Source organism: Tamandua tetradactyla, chromosome 12 (genome assembly GCF_023851605.1).
Source record: "Tamandua tetradactyla isolate mTamTet1 chromosome 12, mTamTet1.pri, whole genome shotgun sequence".
NCBI classification, from domain to species: Eukaryota; Metazoa; Chordata; class Mammalia; order Pilosa; family Myrmecophagidae; genus Tamandua; species Tamandua tetradactyla.
Window position 1 is genome coordinate 63,915,745 of NC_135338.1, and position 9,805 is coordinate 63,925,549.

General features: G+C 40.1%; 1 protein-coding gene across 1 annotated transcript in view; it reads left to right on the forward strand.

Moving 5' to 3' along the window:
* The window catches only part of ZNF839 (zinc finger protein 839), an 81,920-nt gene that overhangs the window by 69,714 nt on the left and 2,401 nt on the right, over positions 1-9,805 (forward strand). The gene's annotated exons all lie outside the window — the stretch shown is intronic.

Genomic DNA, 9,805 nt, shown 5'->3' on the forward strand with positions numbered 1-9,805 from the left:
ACAAGCCAGTTATTCCAGGCAGCATTTTATCAGGAAGTAGGAAAGAGTCATTTCTCTTGGCTTTGCATAGGAAGCAGGGCTGAGGTAAGGACCCCAGGCCTTTGATGCCCACTGGTAAAGTGGCTTATCAAGGTTTCTTCATTTGAATGCTTTCCTTGGCTATATTATAGGGGAAAAGAGGAAAGCATCATTTGTTCACATTTAAACAAGAGTCTCCAAAGGAAGCAGCTGTCCTTTCGTCCCAGACCATCAAGAGGGACCTCACATGGAAAAGGCAGTGCTCGGGGGCAGAGGTGGGGATCCCTGGCAACGTGCTCCTTTCTGGGCTAAGCTTTCTTCTCAGGGAGGCAGTATTTCCTTATGCCCCTTTCCATCTCGGGAGGCCTTTTCCTGTTTTCTCACCTGATCTCAAGGCAGGGTTTAACAGGACCAGAAAGGTGAGTTTCCTAGCCAGACGTGAATGATGAAAGGATGAGCAAGGTACAGCTGCTTCAGAGAGTTGGGAACTTCTGGACTCCACCTTCCTGTCTCCTGGGCTGTGCTTTTTTAGAGCAGGAGGTGAACATTGAGCCAGTGCTTTCAATCCATTTTAAAACATGGGAAAAGAGGAACCCTTTCAGCAGTCACTTCTCGGGTAAAAAGCATTCATTACTCTGAGATCAAGGTAGAGCAGGCGAAAGTCATGGGTTCAGGAGTGGGTTTTGTAGCTGTGTCCTAGTTTGCTAGCTGCCAGAATGCAATACACCAGAGATGGATTGGCTTTTAATAAAAGGGAATTTATTTTGTTAGTTCTTCAGAGGAAAGGCAGCTAACTTTTCACTGAGGTTCTTTCTTACATGGGAAGGCACAGGATGGTCTCTGCTGGCCTTCTCTCCACGCCTCTGGGTTCCAACTTTCCCTGGGGTGATTCCTTTCTGCACCTCCAAAGGCCTAGGCTGAGCTGCAAGTGCTGAGATGAGGAATGCCAAGCTACTTAGGCTGTACTACATTGTGCTCTCTCATTTAAGCACCAGCCAATTAAGTCAAACGTCATTCATTGCAGCAGGCCCGCCTCCTAGCTGACTGCAGATGTAATTAGCAACAGATGAGGTTCACCTACTATTGACTCAAGTCCACAGCAACAGAACTAGGTACCTTCACCTGGCCAAGTTGACAACTGAATCTAACTGCCACAAGCTGCAAGCCACAGCTCAGGCTGTGGCTATGCCCTGTGGACTCAGAGCATCCTCAGGTTCCCAGAGCCCCACGGAGGGTCCCAGTGGTTCCATCCCAGGATCCTGGAGTGTGGGCAGAGCCTCCTGCTTGAGGTGTGTTCATAACCCTGTCAGGCAAACAATAAACTGAGTCCAAATCTGACCGTGGTCTAGGTTGAGGCCCTGCTAAATAGGCATTTTTTCCTATTTGTTGAACATGTCAACATTTGCCATGCCTTAATCCCATTTCCTGTTTGCTATAACTGTACAGTAAATTTAACTGATATGATAGAAAATACCCTAGAACCACTGTACAGAATGAAAGCACAGGGGGCTATGGTGATAGTGTGCTCATTAATTTCAAATATGCTTGTGGAGCGCCTACTGTGTGCCAGGCACAAGCCAGCTGCCATGAACAGGACTCACAAGGCCCATATGGCAGTTTGGTGTTTGCAGCAAAGTTTCCACATTACAACACTATTAATAGATAAAACCCCATTCATATAAAACATAAAAAGCAGAAATTAACTTTCCTCATCAAGGATGTTTTAGTATATATACAAAATATTTCTAATTTATAATTTATTTATAATTACTTGTATTTAAAATACTTAGCCTGGGAGCAGCCATGAAGAAGCATTTGAGCTCAGGCCCAGGGATACTTGCCACCTGTGTGACTCTCCAGGGTGACTGGTGGGAGGCTTCTGTGAGAATGTGGGTTTTCAGCATTTATCATGGCGCCTGTCTGAGTCCGTGCTCAGCCATCGCTCATCATGACTGAATGTTCCTGGAGAGTCCCTTGGCCCTGGGAACTGCACCCTGACACACAGGTGCCCTTCACTGGGGTTCCAGCACCAGCTCCATCCACGTCCACCTGGGAGAGCTGAGCAAGGAAATAATGGGGCCTTAGAGAGTCGATCTTCAATACCCTCTTAAGCACATGTTTCAGAAATAAATTTTCATTTTTATCTAAGAAATTGCAGGCACATACTTGGAAACATTAAGTACTACCAGTGGGTTTATGCTGGGCCATCACAGGCCCTGACCTCAGCACTCAGCTACCTTGGTGGAGGCAGCCGCTTTCTTCCTTTTTAGTCACTTACCTCCCTGACTCTGAACCATGTCCATATTGCTCTTTTCTTGGTTTATCCAGATCAGATGCTATTGGTGGACACATGAGAACATGACTTGGACACCTCTCAGCTTCTCATTTCTGGTGTAGTTATATCAAAATTGTTACCAAGTCAGTATTTAGTGCTTTTACTGCAGCATAAATATTATTCTTTGCTGAGCTGTATAATGTACTATGGAAACATTTTCTTCCTTGCAAACTATTGTTTTCCCAAGAAAATTTCTTTTTTTTTATTTGCAGTTTTTTCTTTGATATTTAGTTTTTATTTCTAACAAAAATATGCATTCATAGAGTTTAAACTGTTAGTAATTCTCTAAGACACTTCTGTGCACACTGCTAAATAACAAGTTTATACTGTCTCTTCTTGATTTTCCAACTTTAGGCATTCTTTTATGCAGCCATTGCTGCCACCCAGGGGCACCCTTCCCTTCCTTCCACTTCATAGGATATATGCTGGCTGCTTGAAGAGTGATAACGGGTATTAGTGGCTTAGATAACATTGAATTTTATTTCTCAAGTGCAAACAAGAGCTGGTATGCACATGAGAAGTGTGTGGCTTTGCTCCAGAGATGGTCCAGACCCAGTTGCTTCATCATTTCGGGGTGGCTCTCCTCCCTGTGCTGCCTTCACATGTCCACTCCATTCACCAGGAGGTGGGGAAGCAGGTGGAGTATATGCAACTTTTTAGGACACTTCTGCTCACTTCTTATCTGTTGTGTGGTCACGCTTGGCCACAAAGAACATTCAGAAATGTACTCCTAAGCTCAGACCATCTAAAATGAAAATGAAGTGGAGACTCAATACTGAAAGACAGCAGCAGTTACTGCCAAACCCCACCTCCCAGTGTGGCAAAAACGTCTGAGGATCCATCTGGATAGGCTCTTGTAACTGCTCCTAAATCTCAGCAGCATAAAATAAAAGTGAATGCTCACACTACATATCTGCCACAGTGGGTGCACCAGCTCAGCTCCTCATGGCCCAGGTCCTCATGGCTGGGTTGAGGGGGTCCAAGTCTCAAACCCTGCTGGAGGCCCTGCCAGATGGGAGGGCGAGAGCTCTAGGAACAGTCAAAGTTGCAATGAAATGCACTTCTGCTCACAGCTCATGGGCCACAACTAGACAGATGGCCTCCCCCAACCACAAAGGAACTGAAAGTGCAGGACAACAGGTGCCCAGCATGGATGGTTGCTGGTGGGTTAGATGGACAGGCAGGGTCATTGTTTATGACATGCAAATGTTCTTCACAGTGGAACTATGCAGTACATCATGGTTACTTGCCTGCTTTTGTATAAGGTTTGTATTTTTTAGTTTTTTTTTTTCTTTTTTAATAATGCACTCTTCGAAAATTCCCAAACCCTTCTCCAATTCTATTCTTGGTGTATTTCTATCTTTTTATATTTCTTTATTGTCAGTTTGACAGAGTTTCTGCTGGCAGAGGATATAAGTGTGTGTATGAGATTTATGCACTGTTTAACTATAAATCCCAAATCTGTTTTCAGGCTGCTTCATTGCCCTTTTCAGATAGAAATTCAGTATAATATGCAGATTTGTTATTTCTACAGTTGTGTGATGACACTGGAACTCAGCAAATTCAACCAGAGGTCTCGTCCACTAATTTCATGCTGCTTCCATTTTGTGAGGGACCCCTGGGCTAATGCCACTGGATGACTTGTTCACCAATTAGGTCTTTGACTTCTATCTGTAGAAGTGTCATCAGTCCTGCCCATTAGTCCCCCTGTGTAACTTGCTGATGGGTGTCCAGGGGGTGTGTCATAAAGGCCACAGGACATGCCCTACAAAGGCCTGTTTATGATACTAAATCATTTAGTTCCCCCCAAACCTAAAACACAGCCAATGAGCCTCTCCTGGGCAGGTAGCTAGGGAGTGGGACCTCCAGGGACCCTGTCCTGCCCATGGTCTCTGCAGGTACTTACAACCATGGGCTGCCTAAGCATGCAAGGGAGTACTTGGAAGGACTGGGCTGTTTCTGCCCATCACTAACCAAGTCATTCTCGGACTACTAGACATCTGATTGTGTTGTGGTTTGAAGTTGTATGTGCCCCAGAAAAACAAGTGCTTAAATGTCATCCATTCCAGTGGGTGTGAACCCATTGTATGTAGGACCTTTTGATGAGACTACTTCAGTAAGATGTAACCCACGTCCATCAATTTGGGTCTTAATCCCATTGCTGGAGTCCTTTATAAGAGAATGGAATTCAGATGGGGAGAAAGCCATGGAAGGAAGAAACTGAAATTGCTGAAATCTAAAGGGAGAGATCCCACCATGTGTCTTGCCATGTGACAGGAACCAAGTGGCAGCCAGTCTTTGGAAGAAAGCATCACCTGAGGATGCCTTGATTTGTTATTTTCCCAGTCTCAAAACTGAGTAAATAGACTCCCATTGTTTAACCTGACTCATGTCATGGTATTTGCTTTGAACAGCCAAAGAAACAAAAACAGATTGGCTACCTTATGATAGATGTTAAAATGCTGCAAAGGCAGAGGAAAGAGAAATCCCAAGAAAAACTGCCTCTAAATGCTTTTGATATGTCAAGTTCCCCAGTGAGAAATCCTAATTTTCTCTCAAAATACATCCCTGCCATACGATAGACTTTTTTTTTATTAATTAAAAAATTAACTAACAACATTTAGAAATCATTCCATTCTACATATACAATCAGTAATTCCCAATATCATCACGTAGATGCATATTCATCATTTCTTAGTACATTTGGATCGATTTAGAAAAAGAAATAAAAAGACAACAAAAAGAAATAAAACAATAGAAAGAAATAAAAATAAATAAAATTAAAAAAAACTATACCTCAGATGCAGCTTCATTCAGTGTTTTAACATAATTACATTACAATTAGGTAGTATTGTGCTGTCCATTTCTGAGTTTTTGTATCCAGTCCTGTTGCACAGCCTGTATCCCTTCAGCTCCAATTACCCATTATATTACCCTATTTCTATCTCCTGATGGTCTCTGTTACGAACAAAATATTCCAAGTTTATTCACTAATGTCAGTTCATATCAATGCGACCATACAGTATTTGTCCTTTAGTTTTTGGCTAGTCTCACTCACCATAATGTTCTCAAGGTCCATCCATGTGATTACATGCTTCATAAGTTTATTCTGTCTTAAAGCTGCATAATATTCCATCGTATGTATATAACACAGTTTGTTTAGCCACTCATCTGTTGATGGACGTTTGGGCTGTTTCCATCTCTTTGCAATTGTAAATAATGCTGCTATAAACATTGGTGTGCAAGTGTCCATTTGTGTCTTTGCCCTTTAGTCCTCTGAGTAGATACCTAGCAGTGGTATTGCTGGGTCATATGGCAATTCTATATTCAGCTGTTTGAGGAACCGCCAAACTGCCTTCCACAGTGGTTGCACCATTTGACGTTTCCACCAACAATGAATAAGTGTGCCTCTTTCTCCATATCCTCTCCAGCACTTTTCATTTTCTGTTTTGTTGATAATGGCCATTCTGGTGGGTGTGAGATGATATCTCACTGTGGTTTTATTTGCATTTCTCTAATGGCCAGGGATGTTGAGCATATCTTCATGTGCCTTTTGGCCATTTGTATTTCATCTTCTGAGAAATGTCTGTTCAAGTCTTTTTCCCATTTTGTAATTGGATTGGCTGTCTTTTTTTGTTGTTGAGTTGAACAATCTCTTCATAAATTCTGGATACTAGACCTTTATCTGATATGTCGTTTCCAAATATTGTCTCCCATTGTGTAGGCTGTCTTTTTACTTTCTTGATGAAGTTCTTTGATGCACAAAAGTGTTTAATTTTGAGGGGCTCCCATTTGTTTATTTCTTTCTTCAGTGCTCTTGCTTTAGGTGTAAGGTCTATAAAACTGCTTCCAGTTATAAGATTTATAAGATATCTCCCTACATTTTTCTCTGACTGTTTCATGGTCTTAGACCTAATGTTTAGATCTTTGATCCATTTTGAGTTAACTTTTGTATAGGGTGTGAGGTACGGGTCCTCTTTAATTCTTTTGCATATGGATATCCAGTTCTCTAGGCACCATTTATTGAAGAGACTGTTCTGCCCCAGGTGACTTGGCTTGACTGCCTTATCAAAGATCAAATGTCCGTAGATGAGAGGGTCTATATCCGAGCACTCTATTCGATTCCATTGGTCGATATATCTATCTTTATGCCAATACCATGCTGTTTTGACCACTGTGGCTTCATAATATGCCTTAAAGCCAGGCAGCGCAAGACCTCCAGCTTCGTTTTTTTCCTCAAGATACTTTTAGGAATTCGGGGCATCCTGCCCTTCCAGATAAATTTGCTTATTGGTTTTTCTATTTCTGAAAAATAAGTTGTTGGGATTTTGATTGGTATTGCATTGAATCTGTAAATCAATTTAGGTAGAATTGACATCTTAACTATATTTAGTCTTCCAATCCATGAACACGGTATGCCCTTCCATCTATTTAGGTCTTCTGTGATTTCTTTTAACAGTTTTTTGTAGTTTTCTTTGTATAGGTCTTTTGTCTCTTTAGTTAAATTTATTCCTAAGTATTTTATTCTTTTAGTTGCAATTGTAAAATGGAATTCATTTACTGATTTCCCCCTCAGCTTGTTCATTGCTAGTGTATAGAAACACTACAGATTTTTGAATGTTGATCTTGTAACCTGCTACTTTGCTGTACTCATTTATTAGCTCTAGTAGTTTTGCTGTGGATTTTTCAGGGTTTTCAACGTATAGTATCCTATCATCTGCAAACAGTGATAGTTTTACTTCTTCCTTTCCAATTTTGATGCCTTGTATTTGTTTTTCTTGTCTAATTGCTCTGGCTAGAACTTCCAACACGATGTTGAATAACAGTGGTGATAATGGACATCCTTGTCTTGTTCCTGATCTTAGGGGGAAAGTTTTCAATTTTTCCCCATTGAGGATGATATTAGCTGTGGGTTTTTCATATATTCCCTCTATCATTTTAAGGAAGTTCCCTTGTATTCCTATCCTTTGAAGTGTTTTCAACAGGAAAGGATGTTAAATCTTGTCAGATGCCTTCTCTGCATCAATTGAGATGATCATGTGATTTTTCTGCTTTGATTTGTTGATATGGTGTATTACATTAATTGATTTTCTTATGTTGAACCATCCTTGCATACCTGGGATGAATCCTACTTGGTCATGATGTATAATTCTTTTAATGTGTTGCTGGATTCGATTTGCTAGAATTTTGTTGAGGATTTTTGCATCTATATTCATTAGAGAGATTGGTCTGTAGTTTTCTTTTTTTGTACTATCTTTGCCTGGTTTTGGTATGAGGGTGATGCTGGCTTCATAGAATGAATTAGGTAGCTTTCCCTCCACTTCAATTTTTTTGAAGAGTTTCAGCAGGGTTGCCACTAATTCTTTCTCGAATGTTTGGTAGAATTCACATATGAAGCCGTCTGGTCCTGGACTTTTCTTTTTGGGAACCTTTTTAATGACTGATTCAATTTCTTTACTTGTGATTGGTTTGTTGAGGTCATCAATTTCTTCTTGAGTCAAAGTTGGTTGTTCATGCCTTTCTAGGAACCTGTCCATTTCATCTACATTGTTGTATTTATTAGCGTAAAGTTGTTCATAGTATCCTGTTATTACCTCCTTTATTTCTGTGAGGTCAGTGGTTATGTCTCCTCTTCCATTTCTGATCTTATTTATTTGCATCCTCTCTCTTCCTCTTTTTGTCAGTCTTGCTAAGGGCCCATCAATTTTGTTTATTTTCTCATAGAACCAACTTCTGGTCTTATTGATTTTCTCTGTTGTTTTCATGTTCTCAATTTCATTTATTTCTGCTCTAATCTTTGTTATTTCTTTCCTTTTGCTTGCTTTGGGGTTAGTTTGCTGTTCTTTCTCCAGTTCTTCCAAGTGGACAGTTAATTCCTGAATTATTGCCCTTTCCTCTTTTCTGATATAGGCATTTAGGGCAATAAATTTCCCTCTTAGCACTGCCTTTGCTGCGTCCCATAGGTTTTGATATGTTGTGTTTTCATTTACATTCGTCTCGAGATATTTACTAATTTCTCTTGCAATTTCTTCCTTGACCCACTGGTTGTTTAAGAGTGTGTTGTTGAGCCTCCACGTATTTGTGAATTTTCTGGCACTCTGCCTATTATTGATTTCCAACTTCATTCCTTTATGATCCGAAAAAGTGTTGTGTATGATTTCAATCTTTTTAAATTTGTTGAGACTTGCTTTGTGACTCAGCATATGGTCTATCTTTGAGAATGATCCATGAGTACTTGAGAAAAAGGTGTATCCTGCTGTTGTGGGATGTAATGTCCTATAAATGTCTGTTAAGTCTAGCTCATTTATTGTAATATTCAAATTCTGTTTCTTTATTGATCCTCTGTCTAGATGTTCTGTCCATTGATGAGAGTGGGGAATTGAAGTCTCCAACTATTATGGTAGTTGTGTCTATTTCCCTTTTCAGTATTTGCAGTGTATTCCTCATGTATTTTGGAGCATTCTGATTCGGTGCGTAAATATTTATGATTGTTATGTCTTCTTGTTTAATTGTTTCTTTTATTAGTAGATAGTATCCTTCTTTGTCTCTTTTAATTGTTTTCAATTTGAAGTCTAATTTGTTGGATATTAGTATAGCTACTCCTGCTCTTTTGTGGTTGTTATTTGCATGAAATATCTTTTCCCAACCTTTCACTTTCAACTTATGTTTATCTTTGGGTCTAAGATGTGTTTTCTGTAGACAGCATATAGAAGGATCCTGTTTTTTAATCCATTCTGCCAGTCTATGTTTTTTGATTGGGGAATTCAGTCCATTAACATTTAGTGTTATTACTGCTTGGGTAATACTTTCCTCTACCATTTTGCCTTTTGTATTATATATATCATATCTAATTTTCCTTCTTTCTACACTCTTCTCCACACCTCTCTCTTCTGTCTTTTCGTATCTGACTCTAGTGCTCCCTTTAGTATTTCTTGCAGAGCTGGTCTCTTGGTCACAAATTCTCTCAGTGACTTTTTGTCTCAAAATGTTTTAATTTCTCCCTCATTTTTGAAGGACAATTTTGCTGGATATAGAAGTCTTGGTTGGCAGTTTTTCTTTTAGTAATTTAAATATATCATCCCACTGTCTTCTTGCTTCCATGGTTTCTGCTGAGAAATCTACACATAGTCTTATTGGGTTTCCCTTGTATGTGATGGACTGTTTTTCTCTTGCTGCTTTCAAGATCCTCTCTTTCTCTTTGACCTCTGACATTCTAACTAGTAAGTGTCTTGGAGAACGCGTATTTGGATCTGTTCTCTTTGGGGTGTGCCACACTTCTTGAATCTGTAATTTTAGGTCTTTTATAAGAGTTGGGAAATTTTCAGTGATAATTTCTTCCATTAGTTTTTCTCCTCCTTTTCCCTTCTCTTCTCCTTCTGGGACACCCACAACACATATATTTGTGCGCTTCATATTATCATCAATTCCCTGAGCCCCTGCTCAAATTTTCCC